Source organism: Lepisosteus oculatus, chromosome 15, assembly GCF_040954835.1.
Source record: "Lepisosteus oculatus isolate fLepOcu1 chromosome 15, fLepOcu1.hap2, whole genome shotgun sequence".
Taxonomy (NCBI): Eukaryota; Metazoa; Chordata; class Actinopteri; order Semionotiformes; family Lepisosteidae; genus Lepisosteus; species Lepisosteus oculatus.
Window position 1 is genome coordinate 31,091,946 of NC_090710.1, and position 11,940 is coordinate 31,103,885.

At 45.5% G+C, this 11,940-nt stretch overlaps 1 long non-coding RNA gene across 1 annotated transcript; it reads right to left on the reverse strand.

Moving 5' to 3' along the window:
* Positions 1 to 4,368: 4,368 nt before the first annotated feature.
* Positions 4,369 to 5,964, reverse strand: LOC107079499 (uncharacterized). The gene is made up of 2 exons (XR_001480429.2): positions 5,286 to 5,964; positions 4,369 to 4,790 (listed from the first exon to the last, which is right to left on the reverse strand). It is a non-coding gene; the product is annotated as an uncharacterized lncRNA (long non-coding RNA).
* Positions 5,965 to 11,940: the final 5,976 nt, after the last annotated feature.

An 11,940-nucleotide genomic window follows, 5' to 3' on the forward strand; every position in this document is an offset into this window, starting at 1 on the left:
CTGTGTTTGAACATCCCTGTGGCCCAACTTAACACTGCTCAAAGGTCTGCTCAACACTCACAAAAGCAGCTGTGTTCCTGTGCGCATACCCAAGGGGAAGTGAATAACCAGAGCCTTTGTGAGAACAGCGCCGTGTAGGTGTGAGCTCTGTAGGCATGCTTTGCAGAGCAGCGTTGCGGTTTTTGGCTCAGGCCTCTCATTATCCTGCCTCTTCAGAGCAATGAGCATCTCTGTCACGCTGTGTGGGACAGAAGCAATGACGTGACTGTAGAGACGATTAGCTTACCGACGTGTTTGCTGGTTGGCCTTCGAAATGCAAATCCGTATTTGTGAAGGAAGAATGTGTGCGTCCGACAGCCCATTATTTTAGCCTGCAGGGGACTGATCCGTATGGAGGAGAAAGGGATGGTATGGCTGAGTCTGTAGGTCGCAGGTGCCAAATGAAGGTCTTGCCTTGTGCACAGTCCAGCACTTCAGACACAACCTTTGACAGCAGTGGCTGTGACTGGGCCTCAGCTTCCCAGATACCGCTGTCCATTGATCATTTCACAGTAAGCAGAAGGGTGGTAGTGAAATGTATATCAAAGTTAAAATTATCTGGGGATGATTTCGCACTGTGGCATAGTTACAATGGTATGTAAAAAAAAAAGGTATCGCCATTCATATTTTTTTTTTCATTTTTAGAATTATTTTTAAGCTGTCTTATTAGCAAGCAGCGCACTTCCTGTGTCTCCTATACCGCAGTTTCTCATTACTGCCCACAGCGCGGAGTTGGGCGACATGGAGCCCTTCAGAGACCTCTCATGGGTCTGGCAAGGAATGCTTCTATTTCAAGAATAGCTTTCCTTTTAATCGGCGCTCTTCACCCACACCATGGTACTTCATCCTTTGAGGGTGCTCATTATTTTGTTGGTGTGCAGGATGTCATTTTTCTTTTCTTGCTGATGCTAGTGTGGTTGATGGTCATCTGTGTCCCCTGGTGTCTCCACCCACAGTACGCCGTGTTCCAGTACAAGGGCGCTGCCTGTCCGGCGTTGTCCGTTCTGCAGAGCCAGTCGCCTTGTTCGTCGAGGTACGAAATGCCTGCAGTTCTCCGAGATCAATCACCCCTTATCTCGTAATTACAAGATAGCGGTTATTACTTCAATGTGTGTACCGTACAACCGGTACCGTTGTGCACTGAACGCATCTGGAAGCCTCCGTGAACTCGGCGGGCACTTTCGGTTTAATGATTGGGTCGATGTCCAGCGCTGCAGAATTTGTACGGATTTACTTTCGACTGGGGTTTAGTCATAATGATGTAGCAAATTGAACAGAATCATTATAAGCATGAGGGCCGGTTTTGTGGGATTTAGAGATCAAAGCCATGGTGATTCCGTTATGAACAGTTATACGTGCTATCAGTCCCACTGCTTAAAACTTCCGCAAGTCCGCAATACTAGAGGTATAATTAAATGACAATTGTGCCATCGCGTGATTACATAAAGAGACAATCTTCTCGTAATTACGAGAGGAGGGCGAGGATTTATTTTTCCTTTATGGCAGCAACGCGCTTCCGTACAAATATGAGTCAACCAGTGATTAGACACTTAATAACCGCCCTTAATTAGTGCTAATCCGTAAGCAGCGGGACCGTACGTGAAGCTGCCTTTACGAAGGTCCTGTGGTTTTAATGAACCACATTGTGATTTAATGAATATCACATAGCTAAAAAAAAAACTATTTTTCTTAAGACGCTGCAGCCAAACCACATGTGCCGCGCGTGGACTGAAAAAAAGCTGCCGTCTGATACAGCTGAGTTGGTTTTATTGAAGACTGAAGTTTTTACCCCGTTTCGCCCACTTTTTAAATGGGTCAGTTCTCGTAAGACTTGGCAGTTTACCGCCCTGATAACGCTCGGGTCAGGACGCACGTGGTGACGAAGGTACTGTATAGGGTGGGATCCTTAGTTAAACTTCACAGGTTTTGTATTTTATGGTAAAAGTAAAATTGCTGACTGTAAAAATGTCACGCAGCTTTTATATTGTAACGCTTACGGCCGACAAGCAGTGTGTAAGAGCCGGCGTACCAGAGCGGGTGACGTCACCGCCCTTCCCTGTGATAGCAGGACCACAGCTACTGGGCTGTAGAGAGATCTCTCTTTGGCTCACGGGGCTAGGTCGCTGCAGAGAGACGCGGAAGTCCCGGGTTCGAGCCCCGGACGGTGCAGGGGCCGACCTAATGCGGCAAGGGCGCCCGCCGGAGCCCCCGTTGCGTTACATTGGTGTCAGAAGCGGGGCGGGATAGCCCTTCGCCGGGGACGGCGATTTAAGCGGGGGAGAGTGTAACGCTTACGGCCGACAGGGCGCTGTGTAAGAGCCGGCGTACCAGAGCGGGTGACGTCACCGCCCTTCCCTGTGATAGCAGGACCACAGCTACTGGGCTGTAGGGAGATCTCTCTTTGGCTCACGGGGCTAGGTCGCTGCAGAGAGACGCGGAAGTCCCGGGTTCGAGCCCCGGACGGTGCAGGGGCCGACCTAATGCGGCAAGGGCGCCCGCCTGAGCCCCCGTTGCGTTACAATATGAACCAGCGATGAAAACGATCATTTGTTCTTACATGATCGGTATCGAGCCTTATCTTATTTCAGTCCTTCTTTTTATTTAATGTTGAGAGAATTATTTGCGCTCTCATTCGTTTAATTGCTTGAATACTCTAAAATATAAGGTCAATTAACTAATTCCCTGAATTTTAACCTTACCCCTCACCGTGTACAAGCGCGTAAGACGTGAAAAAGAAGTATGTTTTTAGGGCAGAAGCCAAGAGACCTACAGCGTGAGTCGTGCCGCAACCCTCAGCTCATCGCCAGCGCCCAGGTGTGGACAGTAAGACTCAGCTCAGGTATGATGGTTCTGTTGCCCACGGAGGCATGTGCACACGGGTCACATTACACAGTCCTGTGCTGGTGCACTTCCAGGCGGACCCGGATTAAAATACAGGGTGTGTAGAATCCTTCCTGAAGCGCACTTGTTTTCAAAATGCTTAAGAAACCGGGCGCGTCGAGTCAGGAGACTACAGCTGTTTCGGTGTTTTTGCGTGCATTTAGTATTGTGAATAATGCGCTGGTTACTAAACATGAAATATCACACAGCTCGAGCGTTACCAGTGGGTGGTGGCAAATGGGAGACGTTTCAGATGTATTGCTTGTCCAGTTCACGGTCTCCGAAGTCCGGGAAGCACTGGACTCAGGGCGAGAGGCCGGGCCAGGGCCAGTTTCTTTTACAGCAGACAATGAACCTTCCAGCGTGTCTCCGGAGTGTGGGAGAAACCCACGCAAACACGGAGAGGAGGTGAAAACTCCAGGTATTTAACCTCGGCATCCAGGGTAAATTATTATTATTCCTTACATGTGTAAAGTCCTTTTCTGGACACTCCTCTCGAAGCGTTTTACAGGTACTGGGGATCCCCTCCACCACAACCAGTGTGCAGCCCCACCTGGATGATGCACCAGTACGCTCACCACACACCAGCTCTCAGTGGGGAGGAGAGCAGAGTGATGAAGCCAGTTCAGAGATGGGGGTTATTAGGAGGCCATGATTGGTAAGGGCCAATGGAAAATTTGGCCAGGACACCGGGGTAACACCCCTACTCTTTGTGAGAAACACCCTGGGATTTTTAATGACCACAGAGAGTCAGGACATCGGTTTTACATCTCACCTGAAGGACCGCACCTGTTTACAGTATTGAGTCCCCGTCACTATACTGGGGCATTAGGACCCACACAGACCGCAGGGTGAGCGCCCCCTGCTGGCCCCACTAACACCTCTTCCAGCAACAGCCTTAGTTTTTCCCAGGAGTCTCCTTTCCAGGTACTGACCAGGCTCACACCTGCTGAGCTCCAGTGGGTTGTTGTGAGTTGCAGGGTGATGTGGCTGCTGGCCTTAAATTCCCAGAATACGGGGCTGATATTGATGTTATAGCCTTTAGCAGCAGAGCGGGATTACTAAATTACTCATTAGTTCGATGTTTGCTGGAACGGTCTCGTAACGTGAATGCTATTACGGCATTCCCAAGCGTAACACTCCTTGATAACACACGGTAGGATCTTGCATAAAGGCCTGGGGGAGGATCAGAGTTCTTACCAGGCATGGCGTGGTACACAGGCATATTAAACTATAAATCTCGAAGAAGAAAAGTAAAGTATTTACAACAAAGTAATCATTACCCTCAATCCTTAACCCCTTGTGAATTGCAATAGTTCATCTATTATTTAAAGTGTGCAGCAAGTTTCTGCATTGCCTGAACTGTCTCAGCTCCGCTGAAAGTTGGTAATTCTGACATTTGCACAAGAAAGCCGGCGATCAATATTTAAAGCTAATATGTAGGCAGGGTAAGCAGGCATTCTATTTATTTTTTTTTCAACAACTGAGACACAGTCTGAAATTCAGGTCTTATTTTGCTTGCGTGCACTCGTTAGCTCATGAATTCGGTATTCGAGTTATTGCCCTGTTTGATGGTGGCGCTCGGGGGACAGAGCGGTGGCGGGATGATCATCAATACGTCCTCGCATTTGGGCCTTGGGTTCAATTCCGGACCCGAGCTGCTGTCGCTGTCTGCATGCGGTTCATGATCGCCTGTGTTTCCTCCGGCCGCTCCGGCTCTGCTGTGTGTGTGTGTCCGTCTTTGTGTGCGCCCTGTGTTGGACTGGTGTCCCCGCCGTGAGCCTAGTGCTTTCCTGGACAGGCTCTGGGCCACCCGTGACCGTGACCCGGATAAGCACTTGTAGAAAGTCATCATGATGCCTTTCATGGTCCTGGAGGAAACAATAATAATAATAATAATAATTGCTTACACTTATATAGCGCTTTTCTGGACACTCCACTCAAAGCGCTTTACAGGTAATGGGGATCCCCTCCACCACCACCAGTGTGCAGCCCCACCTGGATGATGCGACGGCAGCCATAGTGCGCCAGAACGCTCACCACACATCAGCTATCAGTGGGGAGGAGAGCAGAGTGATGAAGCCAGTTCATAGAGAAACGGCATTAGAAACGTCATAGATGAACAGTCCTTTCGTTCACCACGTACTGTACATTCACATAGAGAACATTCTGTTTTCTTAACAATCGGGTGAAAAAAAGTTATTTCAAAAGTGCAACGTTGTTTACCCGCTCATTTTAATGGAAGTCTTTTCTTAAGGTGAACTTATCGAAATGCCGTTACCCAGTGTTGTTGTCACATAAATGTCTGGCATATAAAATAAACAGCAGCTGGTTTCGTACTAAAGGTATTTCGTAAGTACTCTAACCTTTTTCTCGACGGAGTTTTGTAGCTGGTTGTGGCCATGCATTTTCCCTTGACGAGCAGGGCCGGTTTTCACAGAAGCCAGCTCATCTAGGAGGATGTTTGTGGACTGGGAGAGGAAACACAGGGGCGGACCTACAGATTCCAAACAGACAGCGGCATCCCGGCTCTGGGATTGAACCCGGAGCCAGAGCCCCTAGCGCTCCAAGGCCGCAATGCGCTGAACCCACATTTCATCGCCGGGGGTCTCCGGTGAAAGTCACAGGCTGCTGTCGGGGAGCTATAGGAACTGTTGCAGAGACGGTTCCGGGGGACCCTGCCCTGATCCTCTCGGAGAGCCCCATGCATCTGTGTTTCACTGGTCACACAAGCCAACGTGCCGCCAGTCCCGGCAGAGACCAGCAGTACGCGGTCCTCGCTCGGTCTCCTATGTACCCGAGGAGGTTTGTTCCCTGCCGACAAAGGACGAAAAGATACAACGTTTCGGCTGTGGAGCCTTCTTCGGGTCAAGGCTCCACAGCTGAAACGTTGTGTTTCTTTTCTTCCCTTTTCAGCAGGGAATAAACCTTTACTCGTTCCTACGCATGCTGACGCAGCTACCTTTCTGAACTATTTCCTCCTATGTACCTGACGGATCAAAAGGTCTGTTCCTCTCGCTACGTGAGGCCTATCGGTTTCTTTCTGCGCCTGCGCCGGTCTTGATTTTCACCAGCCTTGACACTCAACAGGTAACGTCACCTCATCGTCACCTGTGCCCGCACAGCTCTCTCGCTAACGAGGGGCTTGTGCAACAAAGTCACTCGAGTTTATCATGGGCAGTCCTGATAACGAATGAATCGACGACAACACATTTAATCAATACCAAAGATCCTTTTACTTGATTTGAAAATCTACGTGCATAGAGTGATAAGATTCCTTTGATGTTCGCTGTTTGTTTTTTTCCCTGGACGAAAAAGGAAAAAAACGTGTTCTGCATCGATGTTGACAATAAAATGTATTATTTTAATCGCTTATTAAAATTAATAAACGAACGGATGAGTAAATAGATGCAGCCTTTGAATTTAGATTATGTAGTACATGCGTGTTTTAATTTGCAATTTTAGTTCTTAGTAGTTCGATACAGAGGAAAGAAAAGACAAATACTACCCTCTAGTGGTGTTCCTTAAAGTTACTTTTTTTGACAGCTTTCCTTTGTAAGAAAAGCTTGGTGACTGGAAAGGCGTTAATCGTCATTGATAATGAAGTAATAAAGCTGATAATGAAGTAAAGAACACAACGTGTCTCACCGAGGAGTTTGCTATTCGTATTTAATATTGACGTAAGCTTTATTTTTTTCATAATCATTCCTGGTCATATGCCTCATAACACTGAGCGCATGAACACTGTCTTCCTGTGATTGCTAAGGCAACGGAACCAAATAAAGCTTATTCTTCAGTTTCTTGGCTGGGAGACGTTCAACAGATACAAAAGTACAGGAAGATTTTTATTATATTGTACATATACTTTGGTCACGTTTCAGTATTGTGGAGAACACTACACAGGATTTGCGCCTGTGGCTGGAAGGTTGCTGGTTTAAATCCCACGGCCGGCAGAGGAATCCTACTCCGTTGGGCCCCTGAGCAAGGCCCTTAACCCCAGCTGCTCCAGGGGTGCTGTATAAATGGCTGACCCTGCGCTCTGACCCCCAGCTTCTCTCCCTGTCTGTGTGTCTCATGGAGAGCAAGCTGGGGTAGGTGAAAAGACAAATTCCTAATACAAGAAATTGTATATGGCTGATAAAGTGATCTTATAATGAAGGTGAACCCTTTGTTCAGGTGATGACTTCCTTTCAAACCGAGAAACCTCACGTCCAGAGGGATGGTTCACGCCAGCCTGTTGCTCCGGGACCTGTGTAGTTTACGTTTCCTGGAGGCCTAAAGCCTTTGTTACCCCGGTCTTGTTAAGTTTGGTTCAGCGCAGTCATAACCACCTCCCCGATCGTCCGTTTAAACACCCCGAACAGCCCCGCACGACGCCGGAAAGTTCCATCCCAGGGCTGATGCACTGCCATTCCCTGACCGCCAATTCCAGGCGTCAGAGTGACAGGATATTCCAACACAGCGTCCTGCAACTACATCATCCCGTCAGAGGTGCCTCAAGACCCCACAGCAAACACACCTCTGACGACAGCCAGCCGATCTGTGACGGACGCTTCTCTTCCAGACTGCGCAGCACAGCCTGGCAAACTGTTCTAATCTCGCTGAGGTTCGGACAAGTACTCCTTTGTGCAGCTCCTAAATCTCCTTGTGCTATGTTTTTACCTTTGGGACACTTTTTGTTGACTGCGTTCATAATTTTGAACTAAATGGTCAATTATTCCTTTTCAGATGTTTTTCATCTCCCATCCTACATATTTATTTCAGTCTATCGCCAGACATCGTGAGATGGTCTTCTTAGGGCTGTAAGGGTAACTAGAGAGCAGACACACATGATATTAATCTTCAATGTTGCCACAGTAACCAGCAGCATTAGAAACCTCATTTTAATTTCTCTTCCCGCAAAGGTAGACTTTATAAAAAAAATCTTGATCTTCACAAAAAAGATATATCACATTTCCTTCAAATGTAAAAACGTGAAAGAGGCAAAACATTAACTCCCCCTACACAGGATTTACAAATTACACCTTTTATGCTTCTCGCAGGATAATTATGAAGTCACTTTTTGTTCTCTTGATTAGCTGTAACAGTGATGAAAGCCAAGCAGGGCAGATTATTATACTTTGTATTCTGTTTAGACAGTCAGATCTGTCACGCGTTCCTAACATGTTGCATGAGAATACAAGTTCCTGTTCCTGTTACAGACAAAGCATGTTTGATACAGCTGTAACACATGTCTGCATCTCCATGTGCAGCAAAGGATTAACTGGACTATTGCTGCTGCTGGTATCATATTGCTCCCTTTCCCTGTTACTGAAAGATAACGTTTTGGAGCAGCGCAGATCGATTGGGTTTTATGTGTTGTGCATTTAGGTCACTTTCAAAGAAAAATATGTTTTTCAGTCTGTCTTGCGGTATTTCTTTCAGTTTTCTCTTGATTTTAGAAATGACTTCCACGAGGAAGTTGAAGGTAAATCCGTGACTCACCCGACCATCCATTTGCAAAAACATCACATATGTGACATAAGTGACAGTTAACTGTCAACAATTAAATAATCTTCAGTAAGGTTAACTTTTTTAATTCAAAGAAAACCTAAAATATTGCTATTTTTTTAAAGCTGGCAGCAGTACCATTTTTAATTACTCTGCACAATGTCCAATGTCAAATGTAAACTCTCTCACAGTTCTGCTTGTAAGAAGTGGTGGAAGATCATATCTTGGCTTCTTTCAGGAAAACTAAATTATGGTAATTTTTTATTCAATGACATCATTGGTTGGCAATGAAAAACAATTTGCTCATTAGCATTGATTATTTTCCAGTGTATGTGCCTGTGTCACTCCATGATTTTGATTGTCTTTCATATCAGTAGATCAAATCAGTTGAAATGACAAAGCTATAGAAAAACTGGTAAAAAAGTACCAGTGAATAAAAAGTAATGTATTAATTAAATATCAGAAATAACAATGATGACTTCAATGACTGTAAAAAGTCCATCAGTCTCTAATGTTCCAACAGAGAGACTTGTCACCTGTCACACATGACAAGGAAGAAATTCATTTGGCAGGAACCTGAAGCCATTGTGTTTATTGTTTATTTATCTCTGGGTTTGTTATTACAGTTCTCAGGTTAACATAAGCAAAAGTCATTTCTTTAAAAAAGGCTGTTCTACAACACTTTTCAAACCAGCTGTATCTTGGCCCCAGTTCCTAATGATAGTTAGGACTAAAACTGTCCTAGTCTTTGGTTTGCATAGGAAGACGGTTTTTCTCTTTCTTTTTCCGGTCCTTGTTCCTTGATCAACTTCACTTCCCCTGTGTTGTTTAACAGTGAATACAAATTCAGCTGGTTCTTGTCACAGCCTTGCTGGCATTGTGGCGGTTATACAACACTATAAAACACTCTTGATTAGGGGAGATTATGTTGGCAGCCCCAATTAGGATAAGCCTTTCTTAAGTCGTTCCCTGGAGCTGCACTGGGTTAAGCAGCATGAAGCTCACCGTTGACTGACATGGTGGAGAGGAGCCACCTTTTCAAAGCTGCTGTACGACAGTCTTAGGACCAGAGCCAGCGAGGAGAAGTCCAGGGCTCCATCAGACCTGCCTCTCACGTGGGCCGGGGATCTGGCTGCTCTGCTCTTTGTCGTGTTTCTGTCCTTCTGTAAGCTGATCTGATTGGACACGAAAGTGCTCTAGGATTGCCTGTGAGCTAGTCCACCCTTTGAGGAAAGTGACTCTGGGAAATTGATTCTAGTGCTTGCAGCTCCTTTGCAAGTAGTAAACTCAAACCCCACCTCTGCAATACTCCCCCCCCTTCTCTATTTTGTTCTGTTTAAACATTTTGGTGGCAATATTTCTTTGCAGTGGAGACACATTTCTTACTGGCTGCTGTCTAAGTCACATTTTTTGGCCCTGGGGATCTGGTGCTTGAATTTAAACTGCAGATTCTGGGTTTATGATAAATGCTGTAAGACCAAATACTTCCAGGATTCGCTGAGTAATAGCAGATGTAAAGATGTAATAGCAGATGCAAAGAGGCAGACAGACATCAATGAAATAAAAGCCTTTCTAAAGAGGGCGGTTCTGAGTCTGGATTTTAAGGCGTTGAGCAGAGGTGGCTCTCTGATATCCAGAATTCCAGAGCTTTGAGATGTAGAAGGAGAAAAAGAGCTGTTAGGTCCTTTATAGGAAGAAAGATAACATCCTATTTAAGCCTAAAGGAAATATCTCGATCCCAGTACGCTAACTTCACATGTGAACAAAGCTTTTGCAACCCCTTCTTCCTTTTAAAGGTTCTTTATCAGCTCCATGCGATGCTCTTTGGTACGAAATGGACCTTGAGGAATATGTAAATTTAAAGTGACAAACAGGGTGCTGATTTTAAAGCATTTTGGGGTCTTATGGCAAAGAACACTTGAGGATTTAAAGGGAAAAAAATCTCATGCACGAAGTTGTGATGCTCCATCGGTCCGGATCTGTGCTGTGCTTTCTTCTGGGGTGGGGGGCTGTTCGACGATGTCGTATGAGTTTTCAAAGAAACGTGTGTGTGTGTGTGTGTGTGTGTGTGTGTGTGTATGTGTGTGTGTGAGGAGGAGACTGCAGGGCTGAGGTCTCAGTCCCAATGCATCTTGTGACTTCCATTATGTTCATTATGTGTGAAGGAGCCCAAATGCTTGCACAGTTATTCATAGGCATTCCCTCCAGCAGAGCAAAATAAGGCCAGCGCCATCATCCAGGAGTGGGTGGAATCTGCTCCAGCACAAGTCTCAGCTCCCCACAGTTCGCAGTTAATAAAGTGTGGCAGCCTGTCAACAGCCACTTGAATCATACAACAGATCATTTCCATTCCTTACGAACACGTTGCCTTCTCCTGTATTCTCTGGGATTGCTTTCTAAGCAGGCTTGAGCAGCTGTACACATTGCACGCGTGGCTGACTTGAGTTTGCAGAGGGAACATGCCGACTATTAATAACAGCTTCTAGTTTAAACAGCGTCATAAAAATGTAAATATTAGACTCATGGCCAAATACGCATTTGTTTGCTGACAGATTTTTTTGCTAATACAGCAGGAACTGAAATTTCTTGTGAGAAACTGCCAGCACTGACAGTTAACCGAATTTACACTGTACAGAGCTAGCAGGGGTTTCACAATTTTACTGGAGTATTTCACACCTGAGTGAGGAGTTCTCTGGACTACGATGAGCACCCATCGAAGTTTATCCCAGTCTATTTCCAAGTTCAAGTTTCTAACTGTAATTCCATATTGCTGCAAGTTTCTGGAGCAACACACACTTATCCACTGAACACAGGCTGAACAAGTCACTCTCAGACCCTTCGTTTGAAAGGCAACACCTGGGTTTCTCTAATAAAATCTCCTCTGGCATTGCCCTGAAGGAAAACTATGAAAACCTGCTCATTGCCTGGAGGATACTCTACTGAATTTCTTCTATTGGACATTTTAAGTAAATGCTGGAAAAAAAAAGAAGAAAGAAAACACAACATTTCATCCGTGGAGCCTTCTTCAGGTGTGACACCACACACCTGAAGAAGGCTCCACAGCCGAAACGTTGTGTTTTCTTTCTTCTTTTTTTCAGCAGGGAATAAACCTATTACTTGTTCCTTTGCAGCCTACCCATGCTGACGCAGCTACCCACCTGAAATATTTTAAGTTAATGTCATGTACAGTATTGTAGATAACAATGATGGAAAATACATGAAATATATACTTCATGCAAACAAACTAAATACAATTCTTTGTCTGACTTAATTATTTTAAACAACAATAAACTAGGAATTAAGTTTTTTTTTTTTTACAATCTGGACTACATGTAGTGCAAAGTGAAGCTTCAAGACTACCAACAGGAAAATAATATCAGCTTGGAATTCAGCACCAGCCTTCGTTGACTGATGTTTCCTGCTTGAGGTGCACATGCTCTTGAATCCCACCTGGCGATGCAACAGATCAGCATACAATGTCAACAGCAGACCAGCAGGTGGCGCTCTTCTGTCCGGAACAGAATTCCCAAA